At 34.3% G+C, this 9,384-nt stretch overlaps 1 long non-coding RNA gene across 2 annotated transcripts in view; it reads right to left on the reverse strand.

Annotated features, from left to right (window-relative positions):
• LOC120535220 overlaps positions 1-9,097 on the reverse strand; it is a 78,387-nt gene extending 69,290 nt beyond the window's left edge. For both annotated transcript variants that reach the window (XR_005634870.1, XR_005634872.1), the window contains exon 1: positions 8,914-9,097. This is a non-coding gene — a long non-coding RNA (uncharacterized LOC120535220). The remainder of the gene's footprint in view (positions 1-8,913) is intronic.
• Positions 9,098-9,384: the final 287 nt, after the last annotated feature.

Here is a 9,384-nt window from a genome sequence, read left to right on the forward strand (position 1 = left end):
TTTTTTGTGGTGGTGACCTGCCACCACCTAATCAAAGCAACATGATGTTCCTACATTGATGAATTAAAAGCCAGAAGTCTACATGACCATCATCGTCACGTCCTTCCATGAGAACCCTAAATACAAAGAGGACTGTTCATTTATGTTAGGTAGAATGCCCAGAGGGGGCTGGGCGGTCTCATGGTCTGGAACCCCTGTAGATTTTATTTTTTCTCTCCAGCCGGTGGAGTTTTTTTTGTTTTTTCTGTCCTCCCTGGCCATTGGACCTTACTTTTATTCTATGTTAATTAGTGTTGTCTTATTTTAATTCTTACATTGTCTTTTTTCTCTTTTCTTCATCATGTAAAGCACTTTGAGCTACACTATTAGTATGAAAATGTGCTATATAAATAAATGTTGCTGTTGTTTTCTAGGCAGCCTAAGGAAGGTCCTGCCCTGGTTTTGAAGGTTTTTGAGGTGGCCTTGCACCATTTTGGTTATTAGAGTGCACTTGATTCATAATACACCATACCTATTTTACAGGTTTCTCTACAGGAGTTCATTCAGTCTAAATCTCATCTACTTAGCTATTGAGTAACACAAACTATTAAAAAAGAACAAATTGTCAAACCAAGCTCTAGTTAACAGGATCCAAACTGAATTAAGCAAGTAAATCAATAGATGGATGGATGAATGGATGGATATTGTTCATGACCAAATTAAAACTGAAATTTCAATTATCACCATTTTCTGATCCAAATTTCCCATTAAAGGGCTACAGGGAGAGGGTATTCACAAAGCATTGGGTACAAACTGATTTTGGCAGTTCTTCACAGGTCACACTCATTCATACCAACCCAATCTAGAGTCATTAATTAACACGATTCAATGTCTTTGTGGTGTGTGGAAGAAAGAGACGACTTTGAAAAATAGAAAGAACACACACTCTATAAAGACATTAACCTAAACCTCTGAGGAATATCCAACATGCTACTGTTTTCACCCTTTGAAAATTAAAAATTGTACAAACAAGTTTAAAAAGCGAGCCAAAGATTTAAAGGAGAAGGAAAAAAAGCTGAAGGACAAAACAAATCCATGATAATATCTGACTTTATATGGAAGTTAAGATTTAGTGCCAACAAGATAGACAGACAGATAAGAGTGATCTTTTCCCCACAGGTAGTACTTGATAGAGATGGTGCAGATCACAAAAAGTAGAACTTGTATATACAGTATATTCATCTTATATATAAACGTCTACGGGTGGAAGTGTGTGTGTGTCTGTCCAGCCCAGAAGTGTGAGGCGGAGTTGGGGTAAGGGCTTCACCTCCGAGGATACGCAAGTGAGGCCAGCACGTCGTCAAAGCGAAACCTCCAAAGAAAGAGTCACTCACTTAGCAGCTAATACAGGAGCGAGGCGAGCACATACCTTTGACTTTTCCTCCTGCTGCTAACATACAAGCAAGGCAAGTACCCCAGCAAAACAAAACCTCCAAAGAAACTGTCAATTACATGACATTTCATTTTTTTTTTCTGATGATTTCAATAGTTTTTAGGACTTTACATCACAGGCTTACACAGCTAGTATATATATATATACTGTATATATGTTGCATAGTTTTACTGTCAAATAATGCAAAGAGTACGCGACACATGTTTTGCCCTAATTCTGGGCTCATCAGGCGTACACACTCACTGCACCCCCACTCGGGGATTGAACCTCGGACGTCAGCATCAGAGGCGAAGCCTCTTTACGTTGCGCCACGGAGTGTGGTTCATTTATTTGACAACATGTAGATCGGAGTAATTACATACTACGAATGCCATGAATATATATATATATATATATATTATATATATATATATATATATATATATATATATATATATATATATATTGTCATGCATTCACATTGGAGGATCTCCTCACGGACTCGGTCAAGGTATGTAATAACCCACCAGGACGAGAATGGGTGCTGTTACTAACATTGTCTTCTCCTTGTTTGCCAGCAGCACCGAGACATCGCTCAGTGAGGGCACTTAACCCCATCCCTCCGGTTCCCTAGCCATAAGAACCCTGGCAGCCCAGAAGCAGGTGTCTTTTTTGCAAGAGCGACCCTCTGGACGAAGTTCCTGAGCAAACAGACTCTGAAGCTATGGTTAAAACTGAGCCATTTTTGTTCAATAAGAAACCCAAGGGCAAGATGCCTAAATGCCTTTATCTTTGGTTGAAGTTTTCCTGTACCTAGCCACAATATATATATATATATATATATATATATATATATATATATATATATATATATAGTATTAATATATTACCATGTGTATGGTCAAACATAAGAGGTTACTGCCATTATGGAAACACATTTTTCAAGTTCGTCATCATATTAAAAGGCAATGGATGCCATAGCACAGTGTAGCAGTTGCCTACTGCCAGTATGATAAAAATCCATAAAACAAGCAATAAGAAAATGTGTGCACAATTCTACTTTGAAAATTCACCAGTGGTGTTGAATGCCATCCTCTAAAAAATGGCAGTCAAACAACATTCAAGAACACTGCACTATTGAGAGGCAAATATTAAACTGATAAGAAAACCCAGGTAAAAGTATTCAAATATTTAGTCACCAATGTTGAGGAATTCTGAAAATATGCATATTATAACAGCTAAAAGAGGTTTTGTTTACAGAGAGTCAGGCCTGGCTACAGTGGGAACAAACCTGTAATAGGAACCCAGCCCAATACAGGGCACATTTACATACACACCCACTGCCCTACACACACATTAATCGGAGTCATAAGATAAAAATGAAGTATATAAATATTAAAGTAAAAATTAAATATAACGTAAAACTGTTGAATAGTTGTGTCACCACTATTATTTCACACATGTTTCACATACTTTAGAATATCTTATCTTTAAGAGGACAAACCTCTTCTCCCATTCATTACAAACAAAAAGAGATTGATAAAGGGCAGAATCAGAAAGACTATTTCATAATAGTTTGATAAAAAAGAAAGGGATCCTTCGAGGTGATAGCATTCTTTAATAATATATATGGATAATTCTGTATAAACAAAAGGCAGATACATTTCTTAACCATATTTCTTTGTTAAATGAATGAGAAAAAAAAATCACTAATTTACATTTGTTTACTCCTATGTACAATAATTCACTACAAACAGTACTTAAGTTATATATTTTAGACTTTTCATTTATTACAAGTTTTTTTAAGCTAACATTTGCTCCATTATCGATAAAATGACTGCCTCAGTTCAGTCTGAAGAGCATGTAAAAGCAGAAGTCATGTTCAATTATCTTTTAAAGCATCTGCGTTCATAACTCACACAAAAAAGGCGACATTTTCTCCAGATCTTAATTAAGATAATGATGAACACCTGTGTAGTCATTCTTAGACAAGACAGCGTTATCAATCATAATCCTTTAAGTACACTCAAAGACAGAAAAATTATAGGATGGACCCAATCTGTTACCACTCTTCTTCACGTCTTTGCCTAAACACAAAGTGATTATCTCTGAACAGAATATAATGAATACAAGGTTAGAAGATTTTAAAGCTTCGACTCAGAACAGCTATTAGCTTAATTAAATAAGGGGCACAATGCCCGTGATATGATAGGACTAATTATATATCTGCACACTAACAACCACTCACTCAAATGCCCCAGAATGGTAAAGAATTTGTCTGCGAAATATTAACCACAAGATCAAAATCTGCACTGTGGACTGTTTATAACTGATGTATCATTCTAAATTATTAAACAAACAAACTAACTAACTAATTAATGAATAATTGAAAAATCATATATAATTTATTCAAAAATTGTACATACAAAGTTATGCACACACATACTCACACGGGACAAGCATAGACCACTAACGTATGTTCATTTATTTTGTCATTACTATTATGTAAAAATAAACCTTTGATATACTTTTTGTACATAATATTTAAACAATAATGAATATATAAAACGTTATCCTAAGGATTTACCTTAAAATCATAACTTTCTCAAACAAGGACAATAGATAGATAGATAGATAGATAGATAGATAGATAGATAGATAGATAGATAGATTCACTTGGAATATGACTGACACCATCCAAAGACTTCTATTAGTTTAATAACTTCAATACTTAAATTTAGAAGGTAATTTTATAAGATGCCTATTTTTAAGGTTATATTATATATTAAGGCAACCTTGATTTAGATATTACGAGGTATTATGTAGGTACAAATGGGCATTTATGTTTTAATTTGACAAGTATAAAACATATTAAGAAAAACACAGAAGCAATATTAACAATTTTACTGAACAAACAGTGTAACATTTCCCCCAAAATATTAAATGTAATGGAGTGTTTCCTTTTACTTTCAAAACCAGCTTTGCTTTTGTTACAACTACTTGACAAGCAGAAGTCAATAATATATATAATTTAAAGTGTTAGACATTAAACTGTAAAAAAGTTAGATTTTTAATTCTGAATGTAATACTAGCAACTCAGCATTTTTAAATAAAAAAAAAATTGCAATTAACAAAACACAACTCTAAAGGGATGACTCGTCTTTTCCTAAATATATTTTAAATGTGTCTCTTTCTTTTCAGAGCACATAACAGAACTTGTCAAAATAAAGAAACACCCTGAGATCGCAAGAGACCTTTAAAGGATCAAAGTAGCCAGAATCTGGCTCAACAGTCTTCTAAGCTTTACAAAAACCAAAAACATTTTAGTACAAATTGGTGTCCCATAGACAGTATAATCCAATAATCTGTACAATTTCTCAAGAGTCAGACAAGGCTTTTAGCCTTTGTTCTGCTACACATAAAAAAAAACACTTTGCACCGAGGCTCTTGAAAAATCCATGTTAACCTGAGATAAAGATGACACTGATAATGTATGAAGCTGGTTTTACAAACACAAGACCAAAATAAGATCTGATGCCTTATAGTATGAAAAAGAAACACATTACAGGGAGTCCACAAGGCTGTGATTTCTCTAATCCTAAACTACAGCTAACTGTGGCCAAAGAGAACAGTCAGGAGGATGAAGCTAAGAAATAATATCAAAGGATTAATATGGCTGTGTGTATCAGAAGTGTCTGAGCTCTGACTTTTCCAGCCTGGAGACAAAGAGACATGTGTGAATTGAACATATCAATCCATTAATCTATTCATTCAGTTTCAATCTAGATTCTTAAATATTTATATATATATATATAATATATACATTCAGTGTAATACACTTCATTATATCTTTACTGTTAATCCAACCCATTTATTCACTGGATAGATAGATAGATAGATAGATAGATAGATAGATAGATAGATAGATAGATAGATAGATAGATAGATAGATAGATAGATAGATAGATAGTACAGAAGAAAAGACAGACAAGCATGAATTTGAACACTTATACTACTGAGATGACTGTATAATATTTCACCTTCCACAAAGAACAATCAGAAAAGTGCATTTAATGCCTAAAAATTGAGATATCCTTGTGAAATGACTTTCGAATTTGACAAAAAATGAAAATGACAACCACAGCAACAGAATCAGAAATGGTAGCCACCTCAATATACTCTAGACTTTATCTGTTCATTAGATGGTATACTGGCCTGCATTTCAACACAAGAGGAGATTGTTTTTTCAGTTCTGAGAGCATCGATTATCACCTCAAATGATGCATTCACTGTAGATCACATTACATACAAAACAATTTAATTTACCTGTAGCTTTAGGTCATCAGTATCATAAAAAAGACCTTTAAAAGCCAGAGATAAAAATCCAAATCGAAATTAGACACAAAACTTGTTACATTATTATTATTATTATTATTATTATTATTAATAATAATAATAATAAAGAAGATACTAATATATAATCAATATTAATTTTACTGGATATACTTACAATGCCACTTAAAAGTAATGATAAATTATAATTTTATCATAAAAAATTGATTATGGTGAAAGGACTGTATCATGCATTTTCTACTTCACTAGTAACAGTAACAATAAAACTAAACAAGTCAATATTTCATAACTCCCCAATAACCCTGTACAGGAAAAAGGGAGTAAAGTAAATGGATGGATGGATAGACTGATAGATGGAAGAATGGAAAATAAAGCTAATAATTCTTCATTATGTAATAACTAAGTACTTGTGTGCTTTCCTCACTGAAGCAGCATTTATCTTATCAAACAAAGCCCAGACTGGTTTTTATAGCAGACTGTAACATTCTATTTATTCTTTCCTTGATGCAAAGACTTGAAGTTTCTAATTTTAAGTAAGATTCTAAACTGTGATTGCCCAGTACATCTCTTCTCAAGAAGAAAATGTGCTAGATCAAAAATGATATTGTGCATACATAGTATTTAAAACCTAATGAAGAGAATTATTTGTTTTTATTATTTTCTTTGTGGTTGTGTAATCAAAACTGATTAACACAGCTTTTGGCATACTTATTATGGTAACCAGAATTTAATTCAGTGAATTTCCTTTAACTCTGAACAATACAAAGTTGGCACAGGTAATGAATGGCTGTATGAATGGCATTCAGCTTTATATACCAATATATAATTTACAATTGCATAACACTTTTTACTAACACCATAGCACAGGGCTGCTGCCACTTCACAGATCCAGTGACCTGGGTTTCGATGTTTTCCATGTGGACTTTGTGCATTTTTCCTGTGTCTGTGTGGATTTCCTCCAAAATCTCCAAATGTTGTTAGGATAAGTTAACTGGTAATTCCAAATTGACCCATGTGGCACGTAGGCTCCCTGTGACGGACTGGTGCCTGTCCAGGCCTCTTTCCTGCCTTGACCCCAGTGCTGCTGGTATAGGCTCCTGTGACCCTGAACTGAAGGTTTGAGAATAATATGATACAATTAATTTTCTACTAATTGATAAATACAAGCTGGACATATAATGTTTATAAAACTTTCATCTTGGCCACACTAAAAAAATATGAATACCATAAAATGTTTAAAATCTATTAAAAATGTTAAAGTGCTGCATGTATACTTTGTTCTTTTTTGTCAGATTACTGTACTGGTTCCAATGAACCACAAGGGCATTGTTACCCCAAATACATTTTGTTACTAAATGTAACTCGCAATATGAAGAAGTTCAGCTATATTTGGCAAGTTTTCTGATGATACTGCACATCTTTAGGATGTTAGCTTTTCAGCTGAACATTATTTTTGAACAGATTAGGCGAACAGATACTGTCAAAGCTACATGCTGTACTTTCAAATGAAGAGGCGGCAATATACTTCGTAAGAAGTCAAAAGACTCGCTAATAATTCAAAAATGTTTAGTTTAATTCTGTTGATTTTTTTTCCATGCATTAATTTACGTATGAATTTTCTACAAGTTAATATTACACGCAACTAAGAGCTCCGCTTACATTAAACATGGCAGTGGCTAGAAAACACATATTTTACTATAGGCGTATTAGTCTACATACATTGTGTAACACATGCGTAGGTTCACTATGGATTTGTTAGATAGATAGATAGATAGATAGATAGATAGATAGATAGATAGATAGATAGATAGATACTTTATTAATCCCAAGTGGAAATTCACATACTCCAGCAGCAGCATACTAATAAAAAAAAATATTATATTACAGAGTGATCAAAATGCAGGTAAGAGAAAGAAGGATTCTGTTAAATAATGAAATGTGTACACGCAAATATATTTAGATAATTAACCATATACGTCACTAAAAAGTTCTGCATTTTTATCAGGTAATAATGTTTGCGTTACCCTGAAGGAGAGTAAGAAGGCTCGGATAATGGATGAAGAGATGGATATATTAATTAATTAATTAAATGTATTCTGCCACGTCTAATATACATATGCCATCGAAAACAGCACGATCGTATTCTTTATAACATCTAGTGATATCAATGACTTTCAGCCCCGTTTTATTGTAGTAAGTTGTAACCTTGGACATTTCATACGCAATGTCAAGCAGACACTCCCACAATGTACTTTTAAGAAAAGTAAATCAGTACTTCTAAACATTGATATCTGACAATAATAGACAAGGATGCACGTAGTTTATAATCATTTAATAAAAACTGCAAGGTCAAAACTAAATGACATCCCTTATTTGCAGCAGATATCCCCGTGGCATTACCAGAGAAGTATTTTGAATTTCAATTGGCTGCCAAGTGGCAAAAGCCCCTGAGCTAATACATCAAAGCAAATTTGGCGTCTGCTAATCGGTTTAGGACACAGCTTTAGATTTGCTGAAATCCCCCTGAATTGCTGGCGCATTGTTGCCGCGGCGCTGTTTGCACTCGGCTGGGTGCGCTGAGCGCCCGCGCTAATGAACCTCATCTGGGTCGCGCTCCTCTAAGCTTGGGCGAAGTGCTTCACGCATTGCTCTTTTTCTGCCCACTACTTGTCTCTGACTTATATATATATATATATATATATATATATATATATATATATATATATATATATATATATATATATATATATATATATATATATATATATATATATATATATGTTACAATTATATAACTATCTATCTATCTATCTATCTATCTATCTATCTATCTAAGTTCACATGCAGATGCAGAAATAACAGTGTATCGAGTGAGGGCGTCTGCGCCGCATCAATTCTCTCCAGCAGTGAAGTTTGGCAGCAGGTGCATGTGACGCCCCATTTCACTATTTATACTGAACTACCGCGAGCGAGCTAAAAAGCCATAGAGACTGCTAACCTGCCGAAAAGGAATATCTACAACTTCCCACTAGCGATCCCTGTGCGGTGCAGTACACTAAAAAAGTCATGCTGACGTGAGATTTTATGGGTGACCGGAGCACGCCGAACCGTTGCATAACATCAACACTACTGAAAAAACAGTCGCTTACCTCTCATCTCGTAGAGTGAACGCCAACAAGGACATACGCGTCACTTTCACGATACTTCATGTATAAACTTCCTATTAATACCATCAAAGTCGTAGAAGTCATTATCGCGGGTTACTGTATCAATGAAGATGACGTCACACGTCAAAGCAAGAAGCTCGCCGAGCTTCCTGTGTTTCCAAATGAGACCCGATGACAAACACCCTTTTCCACCAATCAATATTAGCAGTCTGCAGTCTAAGACAATTGGTTGGATTTGAACAAATCAAAGGCGGGCTTTGTTTTAAGGAGCCCTCTGGGAGTTGAAGTAAAGTGCATTTCGGAGGATTTTTTTACACACATCACAATGTTCATATATAATAAACGGATCGTTCGTTGTATTTTTGGTAGATATCATTTATTTCAATAGAATGCAGTAAACGGCCTCTATGAAAAAATATATTTACGGATAATTTAAATCCTTTTGATTTTGGT

The sequence above is a fragment of the Polypterus senegalus genome, chromosome 9, assembly GCF_016835505.1.
Source record: "Polypterus senegalus isolate Bchr_013 chromosome 9, ASM1683550v1, whole genome shotgun sequence".
Taxonomy (NCBI): domain Eukaryota; kingdom Metazoa; phylum Chordata; class Cladistia; order Polypteriformes; family Polypteridae; genus Polypterus; species Polypterus senegalus.